This window comes from Schistocerca cancellata, chromosome 4, assembly GCF_023864275.1.
Source record: "Schistocerca cancellata isolate TAMUIC-IGC-003103 chromosome 4, iqSchCanc2.1, whole genome shotgun sequence".
Classification (NCBI taxonomy): domain Eukaryota; kingdom Metazoa; phylum Arthropoda; class Insecta; order Orthoptera; family Acrididae; genus Schistocerca; species Schistocerca cancellata.
In genome coordinates this window covers 142,934,113-142,951,553 of record NC_064629.1, presented here as the reverse complement: position 1 = coordinate 142,951,553, position 17,441 = coordinate 142,934,113, and the positions used below count along the sequence as shown (strand labels likewise).

Genomic DNA, 17,441 nt, shown 5'->3' with positions numbered 1-17,441 from the left:
ACTGCTGCCATTTCGTATTGCAGTCGTAAGACTGAAAGACATACCTTTCAACACTGCATAATCCCGAAGACATCGTGGATTACGTTCTACAGTGTACCTCTATTACCAATAAACAGGCGGATGAACATCGAGGTTCAACTGGTCTTCTTCTTAACATCATTTAGATCCTACATGATCTATGGTCAATGTGGAAAGTGCAACCGAGCAAACTGCCGCTGTGGTAAGAGGTTGGACCACAACACCTAACTTAGATCTACATCTACATAGCTACTCTACTCCGCAAGCTACCGTACGGTGCGTGTCGGAGGGTACCCTGTACCACTACTGGTCATTTCCATTTCTGTTCTACTCTCGAATAGAGCGAAGGAAAAACGACTATCTATATGACTCCGTATGAGCCCTAATTTCTCGTATCTTATCTTCGTGGCCGTTACGTGCAATGCATGTTGGCGGCAGTAGAATCGTTCGGCAGTCACCTTCAAATGCCGGTTCCCTAAATTTCTCGATAGTCTTTCTCACAAAGAACGTCGCTTTCCCTTCAGGGATTTCCATTTGAATTCTCGAGGCATCTCCGTAACACTTACGTGTTGTTCGAACCTACTGGTAACAAATCTAGCAACCTGCTTCTGAATTGCTGCAATGTATTAAGTGCATCCGACCTGGTACGGATCTCAAACACTGGAGCAGTACTCAAGAACAGGTCGCACCAGTGTCCTATATGCGGTTTCCTTTACAGATGAACCGCTTCTAAAATTCTTCCAGTAAGCCGAAGTCGACCATTCGCCTTTCCTACCACAGTTCTCACATTCTCCCTCCATTTCATATCGCGTTGGAACGTGAGGCCAAGATATTTAAACGACTTGACTGTGTCAAGCAGGACACTAGTAATGCAGTACAAGTTTGTTATTCCTACTCATCCGCATTTAGAGCTAGCTGCCATCCATCATAACAAGTAGAAATTTTGCCTAAATCGTCTTGTTTCGTCCTACAGTCACTCAACTTCTGCGTCTTACTGTATACCACAGCACCATGAGGAAACAACCACAGGTCGCTGCCCAGTCTGTCCGCCAAATCATTTATGTATAGAGCCACTCGTAGTACAAGTGTAACTTCGTGTAATAAAATACATCACGACTGACTTTTTCAAACTGACCTATGTGAACGAACATGGAATGTAGTGGATGGTACAATCCAAACTAAGCCATTGCTGCTTACTCTGAAGAGACGCATGGGAAGAAATCGGGACTGTAAGGAGAATTTGTAAGGGCTTCCCAGCAAAACTCCACCTAAGGGATGTCGAAGGAGTTGCCCGCCCTCAGGCGCTAGAGCAGCTGTGAGGCACCACTCAGCTAACGGACGTCGAAGTCTGTGGCAAGTATATTTTTAATGTGCGCAACAAAGGTGAGTGGGTGGCACGGAGGGTGTTGTTAGACTGGGAGGCCTTAGAGGGCCCCTTTGCCGATTTACTCACGCATGTATCAACGTTACAGTCCTCAGTGATCACGCAATAGGAAGACGCGAAGCCGCGCGCGGTAGCAGCGCAGTCTCCGACGCCTTGCCACGGTTCGTGCGTCTTCCCCATCGGAGGTTCGAGTCCTCCCTCGGGCATGAGTGTGTGTGTTGGGTGTGTGTTGTCCTTAGTGTAAGTTATATTACGTAGTGTGTAAGCCTACGGACCGATGACCTTAGCAATTTGGTCCCAAAGGCACTTACCACAAAAAAAAGGAGCCGCGAAATGGGAAGGCTGAAAAGCATAAACACTCTTTGCTGCTCAGATCACCCACAAATTTCGTAGAATTCCTTTAAACGGTCCCTAGTCGTTCCACCCTCTATACAAGAGCAAAAATTGCGGTCGCACTACACTCCAAAGTGGTCAGATCACGTCCAATGTGGTTGCTGCCTCACTATGTCCTTATAGTAGGATTCAGTTGTCTGCCAGAAGTGTCGAACGTTGTCAAGAAAGTCGTCCTATTGCTCAACGCACAGCGAACTGTCGTTTTCGACGCGAAATGTGTGGGAATCAACACCTCCAAGGGAAGGGGTGGTTTAATTGACGCCCTTTATGCCACTTCCTAAGAGCTTTTCGTATCGACTCTGAGCGGCGGTGTATCTGAAAAATTTTCCTCGGCCATCCATAAGAAAACCGTGTGATTTCAACGATGGTTGTCGCTGGTTTTTATATCCATCATAGAGGCGTCAAAAGTATGGGTTGGGGGTAAGTGTGAGTGTGACGACCTTCCCATCGGGTGACACCGTTGACCAAAGTTGTGTTGAAATTTGGCGCCAACATGACACAATTAACCCACTTTACACCTCACATGAACGTCTGGATTGTAGCCTTCGTTTCGCATGTGTCGACACTTTGCTGTTTGAAGCGCCGCGGAGCCCGAGGGTGACGTCACAGGGCGCCAGTTTTGCAGTATTACCGAGAAAGGCTGTTGGCTCCTTTGAGCAATATTTCAAAATTATGCTTCGGACGGTGAGAGACTTACAGGGATTTTGAAAAAGTGATACTTTTTATTGCGCAAATTCGAAGTGCCTTAGGTTGGACTGCTCCAGTCACTAAATTCCATATACTTTAATATGGATCAGTTTGAAAGACTCAGTCGTGTCGTACAATGTTGCTCGCACTTGGAACTGCACTTCTATGAGTACTTATAGCACTTTCTTACAGCTATTACAGCCCTAGTTTATCATGTATGAGTTGCATGTCGAGTAAAAAGAAAAATGAAGTTATTCAAGCTGGAAAAAATTTAACAACAGCATAAAATTGGAGATTTAAAATTGTGCGTCACATTTCAGCCGAAGTATATCCTCTCATGTCTTATATAACTGCATGTACTGAATAAAACGTTGTACAATATCGTCCAAAAAAACTGAATCATCAATCTTTTTTCCGTATGTTAAGATATCGTGATAACAAACAAGCTGTATCATGAGACAATACATTCAACCATCTAGCAGTGGCCTAGATTAATTTTCTGCAGCAAATGTTCCATTGAACATTTATTTTCGTTCGACTTGGCTTTCAGACTATTAGTCTGTATTATAGGACAAAAAAATTACAAACAAGTGTTGAGTTAGTAACGAGAAATTCGTGACTAACGAAAACAATAGTTCTATGGTACATAAGTTATAGAAACATATGGCAATACAATTTTTGCAGTGGCTCATAAAGTCTCTGTATCTAAGTCAATCAAACGATTAAGAATTTAATGTATGTAGGTTTTCTTAGAGTTAAATATTTGAATATTAATTAACGCGGTTCAAAATACAATCATTCTTAACTGGTGCTCCTCTGCCTCCCTGTGGTTTTCAGAGGGAGATTTCTATCAGACTTCCACATAACAAAAATCGCTAACATATGACAATGTCTGCCTCTGTCCTTTAATCATTATCAGAGGAAACATTGTACTTAATTATTTCCCACTTATATGGTTGCGTAATGACATTTTAAATGACAGTTATTACGACAAACTAAGCAACTGTTCTAAAAGGCAAGGAAAGAATTTTGAGAAATGCAGCAAAATAGTGGAATGTCTAAATCGATTTCTACGATAAAAGGGTCTGAAATGATGAATTTTCGTTCTAAATTGATACAGAGATTAAAAGCATTATAATGACGTTTCCCTGATAAAATGAATCCTTGGGAAATTCAGCATCTTCCGACACTGAAATCATGCATAGTTGAAGGTAAATCCGAGAGAACTCTGTAAGTATAAATTCCAATTCAAAACTGAGTGGAATGATAGTTAAATTTGTTGATAATAAAACTTAAAAATGGAAACTACCACAAAATCGAATGTAAATGGTTTTCAAAGTGTGGTCTATATGAAGCCATAACACACAAACCAAAATTTTCTTGCCTTTTCTAGTAAGAATAATTTGCTACTTTGTCTTTACAATGTTACTAAAAAATAGACCACTGGAGCATAGAATGGCGACTGTTCTTAGCATGGCGACTCTTCATCCATCTTCAGGCTCTGTTCCTTAGTACGTACACTAAAACGTCACGCATTGTTATACTTAATATTACAGAAGATTATATCCGTGGCCGTTGCAATCAATGTGATAGATAACACTGAGAGAGTTCTTTCATCAGTGTAACCTAGTTTGCGTATAGACTAGAAAGTAAACATTTCTATAGATTTTATCAGTTTCGAACCAAACTTTATGGAATTAAGAAGCAGGCTGGCCTTGCTTTTCTGTGAAACATGCAGAGACAGCAATCAAGCAATGGAAACTCTTATGTTCCACAACACAGAATGTTCATGAGGAGACAATGTTATTCATTCGTGCGCTGTGAATACCGTAACGAACTTAATTTACAATATGCTATGTTTTGTACTGTGAAACAGACATGAGGTAAATTTGGTGTAATAGAGAGTAGATGTTTTTATTTCATGGAGATTCGATGGTCTGCACACGGTTGATTACATTAAGGATATCGAAGCCTGCCCGTGTATTAGGTGGTTGAAATGAGACAATCAATAGGCGAGGAGATGACAGCATTCACAGTTCGGGGAAGACTTCGTCAGAAAAGAGAAGTAGTTGACAAAAATTACTTATCCGTGATAATTTTCTCGGGTCTGTTGCCATTCATGCAGTCATCTGAGCACAATATTTCCGTGGTCCACCTGGCCACCATTTGTAGGTGAGAACGCTGTATGCTAATCTCTCCGGCGAGATTCATCCACAGAAATATGTTCAGAGAATTGTATGATCTGGCTGCAGACCCGAGAAGAATATCGTCAGTTAATACACAGGGAAAATCTACGTAGTTACTTTTTCATGAATGGAGTCGATGAATATTGAATTAAAATATCACCAAGAACCGCATAGACGATATTCTAATCAGTATATTGTATCTATAATCGCAGTCCGACGATATCGGTAAGTATTAAATGTCCGCTGCCAGGTGGCTGGAAAGCAGTCCTCTGATTACCATCAAGAGGGTATTAATATAATGAAAATTCTGTTATCGTCATGCAACATCTATCAACGATGACTGAAATTCTAAAGTATGGCTTATCTTTGACCTTGTTTCCAACAACAGGTTAAATAGTAGCAGTCGAAAGTACGTTGTGGAAGAGTCTTTTGTTTACTATTACGCATGGACCGTGGTTCATGGTGATGTGGGACGCAGTTGGCCAATAACTAATTATGGTTAAGGCAAATGTGGACATTTGTATTGACCATGTACTTGCTGCAGTACAAATGTTCCATAGGAAGGACAGTCTTCTAGGATAATAACACCTGATTTCACACTGCTAGTTTTGTTCAGATAGCTTAACTAACACACAGCATCAGCACTTCGCTAGCTCTCTGAGTTAGAAACCCTAGAAATTAGTGTGCCTCAGTGGTCGGTTGTAGAGCAGAGATTCCGTTGGGGCTACCCCTCCACGAACCATTATGGGATTAAGGTCTGTACACCATGACTAATAGTGAAAAAAGAGCACTTACGTACGTAATTAACGAGTTGTGCGTGTCCTTCCTGCGACGTATCTCAGTTATAATACATAGTGATCAATAATTTTCGTATAAATTTTTTCATTATTTGGATAACAATGTGTGAAGATGTTTCGTACTGCATTAAAACCGTGATTTGAACCTGGCCAGCGTTTACCTGTTAAGCTACCTAACCACTGACAACTGATCCATTCACAGCATCAGTGTCTTCCTTTCGCTACTGACAACGAACGTGAATGTAAAAGTTTCGGATTCATCGTGCCCTGGACCCTGCACGAAACTAATAAACGACACATGTGATCGCTCTAAGCTTGTTGATACCAGTGCTTACCAATTTTAATTGTATATTACAGCACTGAGGATGGTCACTAAGTGACCGAAAATCGATTTTGCGGATAATAAAACAAAAAAATACGACCATTGCTGTTTCTCCTTCCAATTATATCCATTATCTGGTCGTGGTGCACAGAACACTGCATGGAGTCGCCAATAATTGTTTTATATTAGTTCAGCAAAGTACTGAAGCGATTTTTGATATATTGTTGTTTTGCGTTCTTTTTTTTATTTGACCTTGTTGTTGAGGAAATTGACCTGTATAATAAATCTGTATTGTTTTCCGTATTTTTGCTACAACATCCTTCTGTTTCACATTACAAATCAACAATTTTCGAATAAAACCTGAATTAACCATTGACAATTACAGTTTTGCTATAAATACTGTTTCCTTTTAAGTAATAGACAGAAGGATAATTACGCAGAGGATGAATGTTCCGAAGGTTACCCGGCCTCATTCAGTTTCTAGACGCTTCACCACTTCCTGTTTTTAGGGGAATCTAGTGAGACACTGATCGCATACGTAAAGAGAGCGATCGTTATACGGTAAAACCCGAGATATATGCAACACCCATAACGTACAGGTAACGCGGGTACGACTTAAACTGACCAAAGTTATCAGGAAAATTACCGTAGTCTGTTGCTGTTGTGGTCTTCAGTCCTGAGACTGGTTTGATGCAGCTCTCCATGCTACCCTATCCTGTGCAAGCTTCTTCATCTCCCAGTACTTACTGCAACCTACATCCTTCTGAATCTGCTTGGTGTATTCATCTCTTGGTCTCCCTCTACGATTTTTAGCCTCCACGCTGCCCTCCAATGCTAAACTTGTGATCCCTTGATGCCTCAGAACATATCCTACCAACCGGTCCCTTCTTCTTGTCAAGTTGTGCCACAAACTCCTCTTCTCCCCAATTCTATTCAATACCTTCTCATTAGCTATGTGATCTACCATCTAATCTCCAGCATTCTTCTTTAGCACCACATTTCGAAAGCTTCTATTCTCTTCTTGTCCAAACTATTTATCGTCCATGCTTCACTTCCATACATGGCTACACTCCATACAAATACTTTCAGAAACGACTTCCTGACACCTAAATCTATACTCGATGTTAACAAATTTCTCTTCTGCAGAAACGCTTTCCTTGCCATTGCCAGTCTACATTTTATATCCTCTCTACTTCGACCATCGTCAGTTATTTTGCTCCCCAAATAGCAAAACTCCTTTACTACTTTAAGTGTCACATTTCCTAATCTAATTCCCTCAGCATCACCCGACTTAATTCGACTACATTCCATTATCCTCGTTTTGCTTTTGTTGATATTCATCTTATATCCTCCTACACCTACATATGTTATGATGGTCTACGGCAGCCCACGGTTATTTTGCCACTCTGATCGGAACCTACTCAAAGTGTCATTGTTAGTAGCCAGGAAGGAACGTGGCAGCAGCTTTCAGAAGGGCCCCAGCGAAAGCAGGTGGCAACGGTGAAGGCAAGCGGCAAGCGGCGCAGCAGGCGTGTGGTCATAGCGCGAGTAAGAGCGCAGACCGACGTGACCAGCCAGCGTTGAGGCGGCTGGCCTTTCGTGGCGGGCGTGGCTGCGGCTAAGCCTGCCGCCCTCGGCCAACAGTCTGCAGCGCAGCCGCCACTTCATTCCGCTAGCGAGCCTCAGCGCACACTGCTGCTTAATAGCAGAGCCGACCTCTAAAGGCAAAGGAAAATTGCTCGAGACATTTTGTAGACCTGACACTCGCCTTTGCTAAAAAAAAAAAAAAAAAAAGGTAGGCAAAATAAAGCTGAACCGCTAAATATTTCTTACACCTTAATATAGGCAGAAAAAGTTCGGAGTAGGTACTAAAATCCATGGGGAAGAAATAAAAACTTTGAGGTTTGCCGATGACATTGTAATTCTGTCAGAGACAGAAAAGGAGTTAGAAGAGCAGTTGAACGGAATGGACAGTGTCTTGAAAGGAGGGTATAAGGTGAATATCAACAAAAGCAAAACGAGGATAATGGAATGTAGTCGAATTAAATTGGGTGATGCTGAGGAAATTAGATTTGGAAATGAGACACTTAAAGTAGCAAAGGAGTTTTGCTATTTGGGGAACAAAATAACTGATGATGATCGTAGTAGAGAGGATATAAAATGTAGACTGGCAATGGCAAGGAAACCGTTTCTGAAGAAGAGAAATTTGTTAACATCGAGTATTGATTTAAGTGTCAGGAAGTCGTTTCTGAAAGTATTTGTATGTAGTGTAGCCATGTATGGAAGTGAAACATGGACGATAAATAGTTTAGACAAGAAGAGAATAGAAGCTTTCGAAATGTGGTGCTACAGACGAATGCTGAAGATTAGATGGGTATATCACATAACTAATGAGGAGGTATTGAATAGAATTGGGAAGAGGAGTTTGTGGCACAACTTAACTAGAAGAAGGGATCGGTTGGAAGGACATGTTCTGAGGCATCAAGGGATCACCAATTTGGTATTGGAGGGCAGCGTGGAGGGTAAAAATCGTAGAGGGAGACCAAGAGATGAATACACTAAGCAGATTCAGAAGGGTGTAGGCTGCAGTAGGTACTGGGAGATGAAGAATCTTGCACAGGATAGAGTAGCATGGAGAGCTGCATCAAACCAGTCTCAGGACTGAAGACCACAACAACAACAATATAGGCAGCACAACTTACAGCATTTCCACGATGCGGATGATGTATGTAGGGTTGTCTATCTTAAAGTTCACGAAATATTTTCCCTCTCAGCTTTATTTTGTGAATATGAAAATGGGTTTCGAAAAAGACAATCGTGTGAAACCCAGTTCGCGCTATTCGTCCACGAGACTCAGACACGGGTTCCTAGGTAGATGCCGTGTTTCTTGACTTCCGCAAGGCGTTTGATACAGTCCCCCACAGTCGTTTAATGAACAAAGTAAGAGCATATGGACTATCAGACCAATTGTGTGACTGGATTGAAGAGCTCCTAGATAACAGAACGCAGCATGTCATTCTCAATGGAGAGAAGTCTTCCGAAGTAAGTGAAGTGATTTCAGGTGTGCCGCAGGGGAGTGTCGTAGGACTGTTGCTATTCACAATATACATAAATGACCTTGTGGATAACATCGGAAGTTCACTGAGACTTTTTGCGGATGATGCTGTAGTATATCCAGAGGTTGTAACAGTGGAAAATTGTACTGGAATGCAGGAGGATCTGCAACGAATTGGCGCATGGTGCAGGGAATGGCAATTGAATCTCAATGTACACAAGTGTAATGTGCTGCGAATACATAGAAAGAAAGATCCTTTGACATTTAGATACAATAAATATAGCAGGTCAGCAACTGGAAGCAGTTAATTTCATAAATTATCTGGGAGTAGGCATTAGGAGTGATTTAAAATGGAATGACCATATAAAATTAATCGTCGGTAAAGCAGATGCCAGACTGAGATTCTTTGTAAGAATCCTGGGGAAATACAGTCCGAAAACAAAGGAAGTAGGTTACAGTACACTTGTTCGCCCACTGCTTGAATATTGCTCGCCGGCCGGAATGGCCGTGCGGTTCTTGGCGCTACAGTCTGGAACCGGGCAACCGCTACGGTCGCAGGTTCGAATCCTGCCTCGGGCATGGATGTGTGTGATGTCCTTAGGTTAGTTAGGTTTAATTAGTTCTGAGTTCTAGGCGACTGATGATCTTAGAAGTTGAGTCGCATAGTGCTCAGAGCCATTTGAATATTGCTCACCACTGTGGGATCCGTACCAGATAGGGTTTGATAGAAGAGAGAGAGAAGATCCAACGGAGAGCAGCGCGCTTCCTTACGGGGTCATTTAGTAATCGCGAAAGCGTTACGGAGATGATAGATAAACTCCAGTGGAAGACTATGCAGGAGAGACGCTAAGTAGCTCGGTACGGGCTTTTGTTGAAGTTTCGAGAACATACCTTCACCGAGGAGTCAAGCAGTATATTGCTCCCTCCTACGTATATCTCGCGAAGAGACCATGAGGATAAAATCAGAGAGATTAGAGCCCACACAGAGGCATACCGACAATCTTTCTTTCCACGAAAAAACGAGACTGGAATATAAGGGAGAACCGATAGAGGTACTCAAAGTACCCTCCGCCACACACCGTCAGGTGGCTTGCGGAGTATGGATGTAGATGTAGATGTAGAAAAAGTCTGCAGTACTGTAATCTTCTGTACCCTTTTATGCGTGTATCCTGTTCTATGACAGACCAATGACAGCATTCTCTCGCTACGAGATCCGTCATATGGCGGACCAATGAAAGTGTGGACTCACTACGAGAAATACACTGAAGCGCCAAAGAAACTGGTATAGGAATGCGTTTTCAAATACAGAGATATGTAAACAGGCAGAATACAGCGCTGCGGTACGCAACACCCTTATAAGACAACAAGTGTGTGGCGTAGTTGTTAGATCGGTTACTGTTGCTACAATGGCAGGCTATCGAGATTTAAGTGAGTTTGAACGTGCTGTTATAGTCGGCGCACGAGCGATGGGACACAGTATCTCCGATGCAGCGATGAAGTGGGGATTTTCCCGTTCGACCATCTCAAGAGTGTAGCGTGAATATCAGGAATCTGGTAAAACACTATGTCTAAGACATCACTGCGGCAGGAAAAAGATCCTGCAAGAACGGGACCAACGACGACTGAAGAGAATCGTTCATCGTGACAGAAGTGCAACCCTTCCGCAAATTGCTGCAGATTTGAATGCTGGGCCAGCAACAAGTTTCAGAGTGCGAATTATTCAACGAAACATAATCTATATGGGCTTTCGGAGGCGAAGACCCACTCGTGTACCGTTGATGACTGCACGACACAAAGCTTTACGCCTCACCTGGACCCGTCAACGTCGTCATTGGACTGCTGATGTCTGGAAACCTGTTGCCTGGTCGGAAGAGTCTCGTTTCAAATTGTATCGAGTGAATGGACGTGTACGGGTATGGAGACAACCTCATGAATCCAGTGACCCTGCATGTCGGCTGGTGGAAGCTCTATAATGGTGTGGTGTGTTGGTTGGTTGGTTGGTTTGGGGAAGGAGACCAGACAGCTTGGTCATCGGTCCCATCCGATTAGGGAAGGATTGGGAAGGAAGTCGGCCGTGCCCTTTCAGAGGAACCATCCCGGCATTTGCCTGGAGTGATTTAGGGAAATCACGGAAAACCTAAATCAGGATGGCCGGACGCGGGATTGAACCGTCGTCCTCCCGAATGCGAGTCCAGTGGGTGTGGTGTGTGTGCAGGTGGAGTGATATGGAACCCCTGATACGCCTAGAGCCGCCTCTGACAGGTGACACGTAAGCATCCTGTCTGATCACCTGCATCCATTCATGTCCATTGTCCATTCCGACGGATTTTGGCAATTCCAGCTGGACAATGGGACACCCCACACGTCCAGAATTGTTACAGTGTGACTCCGGCAACACTCTTTTGAGTTGAAACACTTCCCTGGCCACCAAACACCCCAGACACGAACATTATTAAGCCAATCTGGGATGCCTTGTAGCGTGCTGTTCAGAAGAGATCTCAGCCCCTCGTACTCTTACGGATTTATGGACAGCCCTGCACGGTTTATGGCGTCAGTTCCCTTCAGCACTACTTCAGACATTAGTCGAGTCCTTTCCGCGTCGTGCTGCGGCACTTTTGCGTGCTCGTGGGGGTCCTACACTATATTAAGCAGGTACTAGTTTCTTTGGCTCTTCAGTGTATTATTTAGGTGCAGGCCGGAGCTCACTCGCGCGGGCGACACCATAACTGAGGCCACACTGGCTGTCTTCAGCGTTAACAGGTTAAACTTCAGGTCGCCCTATAATTAGCGCTTAGGTAGTTAGAATGCAATGACATACAGCCACTAATACGGCCATCCCTAAGAAGATATTGTGGTGTCCAAACCAATCCTCGGGGTGATGCTTTTCTTCGTTTATACGGGTTTCAGCACAGACAGTTGATACTGAGGAAGTAGTATCAAGCATAACATCGAATTAAAAAATTTGCATAAGTACGTGTGAAGTTTTCTGTAAATATAGAGCTGCAGGTGAATGAATTTTGCATGTACCGTTACCTTATGGAAAATTAGGAAAATATGAGTAAGCACACGCGAATCAGAATTGTACTTAAATTGCAACCTGTCGCTAGCTGGAGAAGAATGACAGAGTTAACAACACTGTCTCGAAATGACGATGTATATAGACTGTTTGCGAAGAGAATGTTACTTATTAATGTTATAGCTTCCTTTTCTGTTTCCATAACGGAGATACCTCAGCTGTGAGGTGATATGCCAGCTAAATCTGCCATATGTCGAACAGTAGGCCGGCCTAGCTATGAACGTCTTTTTTCTTACAAAACTTAAAAGCTCCTCCAGTATCTATCACGTTTCTTTAAAGGTAGTGACGCTTGACAAGCGAAGTCTGCAGAATTATAGTTTACGTCGCCAGAATTACGATTACCCTTACATACAGGAAAAATTCCTAAACCGCGAAACACGGACGCGTTAAGCTGTGGTGAACAGAACGTAAAAAGACATTTAAAACAGCCAAGTTATGTTTGTAACTTTCCAAACAATTTAAGTTATTTTTGGATCGATAGTTTCTGCAATAAGCTGTCTACTTTTAATCTCTGTAAGATGTATTTCATGCATAACAGAAAACAACTGTGCCCCCATAGGTCTCGAAGAATACGCAAAATATTGTAGAAACATTTTTACAGGAACAATCCACATTGACACCATCTCAAACACCTAGTGTCCCTTTTGCAGCATCCTGTCTGTATTTATGCTCTACATAGAGCAGTTAAAGTAGTTTAGATATCACTCTACTATTTTTCTGGTAATTGCGAGAAAGGTAAGATTAGGTTTTAACGTCACGTCGACATCGGTAATTGCGACATATCCTCTACGTGCGCTAGTCGTGTACGCCGAGAGCTAGAAACCAGACTTCGACAAGCCATGACTTTCAACTGCAATATATTTGATTTCTAGTATTGCGGAAATGCTGCATAATTAAATTCACGTGTTAACTCCGCCGAGTCCGCAAAAGCTGGCTTGATTACGAAGGTCATCCTCCGCAGACAAGACAATATGTCAGTTTCATACGTTTAATGCTACGCAGTATTAATTTCTGCACTGATTTAATAGAATACTCACTCCTATCAAAATAATTCAGGCTGTATTAATGAAAATCCGATGTTTTCTCTTGTCGGAGTCTTCACGAAGAAAGTGAATGTCGTGCAGTGGATTTTAACCCTGACAAATGAGGGAGAGAATTTTTATGATGACGGGTTGCTTGGTACAGGTGTTTATCACACCGAAGCATTGTATGTTAAACGTTGTGGAACTGAATATTTATTTTTAATTGCTTAATTTATTTATAAATTATATGCATCGACTTTAAAGCCCACGAGCCAAACCATTAAACACACTGTTTGTGTGTGTGTTTTTTTTTTTTTTTTCAATACCATGGTAAATTCTTTTTACTCACTACCACTACTGTTGTACTTAAAAACTGACCACGCAAGAGAAATTGAGTAACTTGATGAAGCCTTGTGCTTTAACGTAATTTTTTCTGGCGGAGAAAAGCGAGGAAACAAATTTGCAGAGTGATCGTAAAATTTAAATGTTAGATTCTGCTTTAAGTATATTTTAAAGCCAGATACGAAACTGTTTCTACTGATCACGGGTTCCGTGCCAAACATCGAAGTTTATGAACTCTACGGCATCTATGTCGTACAGGCACCGTGATTGTGGCATCCCATTTAATAGGTATATACTTTCAACTAGATGTCTGACGCAGGTTAGGAAAGAAACTACGTAAGAATTCACGTAAACAGTGGACATCCGCAAGAGTTTGACGGAAGTTTAGTACAAGAGTAATATCGAGGCACAAGCAACGCATAGCAGTCAGGAAGAGTAGCTGATATGACTCGTTTGGTGCAAATCCTGCAGTAAATATTGGACTCAAACATTTTAACAAGGTTTGTATATTACTGAAATGCCTTTATTTCCTTAAGACTTATAAACTTAACTCCTCTATGATTTAATCGACTTCATGGTTAAATGACGAGGCTTCCAGTGGAGTTGATCACAATTGCTGGTTGGAGAGAACCGCGTTCAGCATGCTGTACACCTACTTCGATACGCTAGGCTTGCTACAAAAAGGCGTCCTGGCAGGTATTAGAAAGCAAAAGTCAGCGCAAGGTAAACGGCGTGCATTCAGGTTATGCCGTAGTCGTGAGAGCCTTTGGTCCAGTAATACCTCACGAGCACCGCCGCCGACACAGATAGCCCAGTCTCACTGAGATTGCTCCAGTTTCTTCTGCTCACAGCTAGAGCGCTGTGCCTCTCACAAGTCATATATCACGACCCTCCTACCTGTAATTAGCACTGACCTCAAACTCGTGTAATTTAGAATTAGCATCAGTGTCGCATTCGGTGAATAATTTTCATTTTTTCACAAATAAGTAGCAAACACTTCTCTCCCGTCATAATTGTAAGAAGCCAGTTATTCGAGATGATTTTAAGGAACCCATCTTCGTGCTCTTCCTTGACAAAACCGATCTGGTACTTTCAGTTAGTAAATAATATGTTTATTCGCATTAATTACACTATTAAAACTCATCTACCTTTAGCACGCTGCTCGTAGGATGGAGACAAAGCCGTAGTTTCGCCTTTTTCCCTTCATTGTCATTTCAGTTCCCACGAAGGGAGGGGCTGGCAGCGGATAAAACCGCTCTCCATATATATAATGACAATGTTAATGGTGCTATGAATGTGGGGCCCTGTGGAACCGTAGGTAGCGACTAAAAGTCAGCGAGGTGGAGGAAGGCAGAGAGAGGGAGGAGGAAAATGGAGGGAAGATGTGAGGTGGAGCATTGTGACTAGGTGTGGAAAGGCTCGGCTCGGGTTTCAGGATTGGGGAGAGGAAGTTCGTCGAAATTCAGGCGGGAGAGGATGGATAACGCATGAAGTTCCATGGAAAGTGGAATATGGATGTAGTACCGCAACAGAGTACCTGGACAGTTTAGTTTACCTCTCAGTGAAGGCTGCTTATTAAGAACAGCGCCCTGGTTCAGCCAGTCGACAGAGCAATGCCGAGGAAGCACGACCAAGAATCTTACAAGTCACAGATCTTATTCTGTTCTTATTCATATTGTTTTTTACGTTATTGGGCCTTTAGAAAGTAAAATGACATACGGTTAAAATCGATAATGAGCACAAGCAGTTTTCCAAATAAGCTGAAGGTCGGAAAATTGTGAACTTTTCGAAGTAAATTATATTATACATCGCATAACAATTTGTACCTGTACGTGCGTAACACATACTTAACTTTGCGTTCTTCCTTACGGCAGGTCTTGTCATGGGGGAATCCTCGTCAGAGAGGTCCACCGCATGAGCGTCTAGGGAAGTGATTCCAGTGGTGGTTTCCCGTTGCCTTCCACTGAGGATGATAAAATGATAATGTGGACAACACAACACCCAGTCCCTGACCGGGAAGATCTAAAACCCAGCCGGGAATCGAACCCGGGCCCCTTGGCGTGACAGACTGCCGCGCTGACCACTCAGCTATCGGAGCGGACTAACACATACTACTTTCCATTATTATTTCCATTTATTGACTTGCGGTTCGTGACCTTTAAGCCATCTCAGTAATGGAAAGGGGATACGATAGTGTATTGGAGACAAGCTTCTTGTCAGTTACAGTAATACAAACATAAAGACAACGCAACACCCTGTCCCGAGAAGATTAAAATCTCTAGCCCGGAGTGGAATAGAACCCACGCACTTTCGGTTAGCACTGTAACGCGCTGACGTCGCAGCTACCACCGCGTCTGCCAGTAAAACTCTGTGCTGAATAGTCAAGTAAAGCTATTTCATACCACATGTACGTTTTACTTCGGATGCAACTGTTGCAAACACAACTAGATTTAAACGTTACTCGTCATAATATGACGTAAGAAATAAATCTGACGTTTTGGTTTCAAAACTTAAACGTAAATATTCTAGTAGTGTTATATTTATCTTGAAGATCTCTTTGGGAATTAATAAAGTGAGACTCGAGCGACTGTTTATAAGGAAAAAAAGACAAATAGACACGTAGTGTACAAGGAAAATCAGTTTTTTTGTTAGAGTTTATAGGAGCCATGAAGTAGTCTGTCTATTTAATGAAATAAGACGAAAAAACACCAGAGTTTGGAGGCGACAGTGTTACTTGACATCGTTTTGCAACCTGATGCGAGCACAAACATATTTTCCACACTGCTGTCGCCTTCTAAGAGCGCAGGCACCTCTCCAGGAAAATACTACACCCTCTTCCTTAAACACTCTAGTCTTGTAACGTTATAATTAATATTGATATGTAAACATAAAGAGTGTCAACGTTATGTCGATTTTAGCAAGACCTTTCCGCTGGAAAGTCTTAATGCAATCGTTTTAAACCAGTATATAGCTATGCAGGAAAATTATAAGACCGATTGCAGATAACAGTAGGCGACAGAGAAAAGACAACATTACCAATAACTTGTATTAACGAAATTCTAGAGAAGTAATGGCTGACAGAAACGATGTAGCTTTCACTCTCCAATGCTTTGTGTGTTTTGTATTGTCACAGACATGTCAGATAACAGAAACGCGGCCTTTTAACTGCGACAAGAATAAGGAAATAGCGAAACTAGCGAAAGAAAAAGTTAATAGTCGTTAATAAAAAGATTGTGCAGTGAGGAGAAGGAGCGGAGGCGGCAGAAAAGAGAGTGCAGGCTGCGAAGTTACCTCTCGGTTCCGCCGGTGGTTGCGCAGCTAGCAGCGGACAGCGGAGCGAGGGCACTAGCACTGTCGTGGCATAGTTGGCCAGAGCACAGACTAACAGATTTCACTGCGGCGCGCGCGAGCCTCCTGCAGCCACCAAACTCGTCCTGCGCTCACCTGCTACCCCCCCTCCAGTACCCCCACCCACCCTCTCCCACTCCTCGGTCACGCACGTCAAGCGCCTGCTCTCTCTCTCTCTCGCTCTCTCTCTCTCTCTCTCCCTCCCTCCGTCTCTCGCGCCCCCTCGACGTCAACAACAATACGACTCTTACCAATCACAGACATTATCGCTAGAACAAACACTACAACGTTGCCAAATCTACTGTCGTTATCGATTTGCACTGTTTTACCCCAGAACAAGCGCGATTTGCTTTCATTTTGTAAATCAAAGTACTTGCTGGTGCAAGTCCTAATTTCTGTTTCTTTAACTTACATACGACGTGTTTAACTCTTGGTAACATGTGAAAAAATGGCGTTTAAGATAACATCTGTCTGGGAAACTAATATGACCAAATTTTTCAAAAAAATTCCACTGTAGTGAATACCGAAAATAAATAACAATTTAAAACCTTGATGAAAAGTTAATACTACACTACTGTCCATTAAAATTGCTACACCAAGAAGAAATGCAGATGATAAACAGGTATTCATTTGACAAATATATTATACTAGAACTGATATGTGATTACATTTTCACGCATTTTGGGTGCACAGATCCTGAGAAATCAGTACCCAGAAATACCACCTCTGGCCGTAATAACGGCCTTCATACGCCTGGGCATTGAGTCAAACAGAGCTTGGATGGCGTGTACAGGTACAGCTGCCCATGCAG

General features: G+C 42.6%; 1 protein-coding gene across 1 annotated transcript in view; it reads right to left on the bottom strand.

The window, feature by feature from the left end:
• Window positions 1–16,715, bottom strand: part of LOC126184618 (serine/arginine repetitive matrix protein 1-like) — a 321,358-nt gene extending 304,643 nt beyond the window's left edge. The window contains exon 1 of the mRNA XM_049927078.1: window positions 16,574–16,715. The gene's annotated coding sequence lies outside the window, so the exon portion shown is untranslated. The remainder of the gene's footprint in view (window positions 1–16,573) is intronic.
• Between the last annotated feature and the right edge of the window lie 726 nt (window positions 16,716–17,441).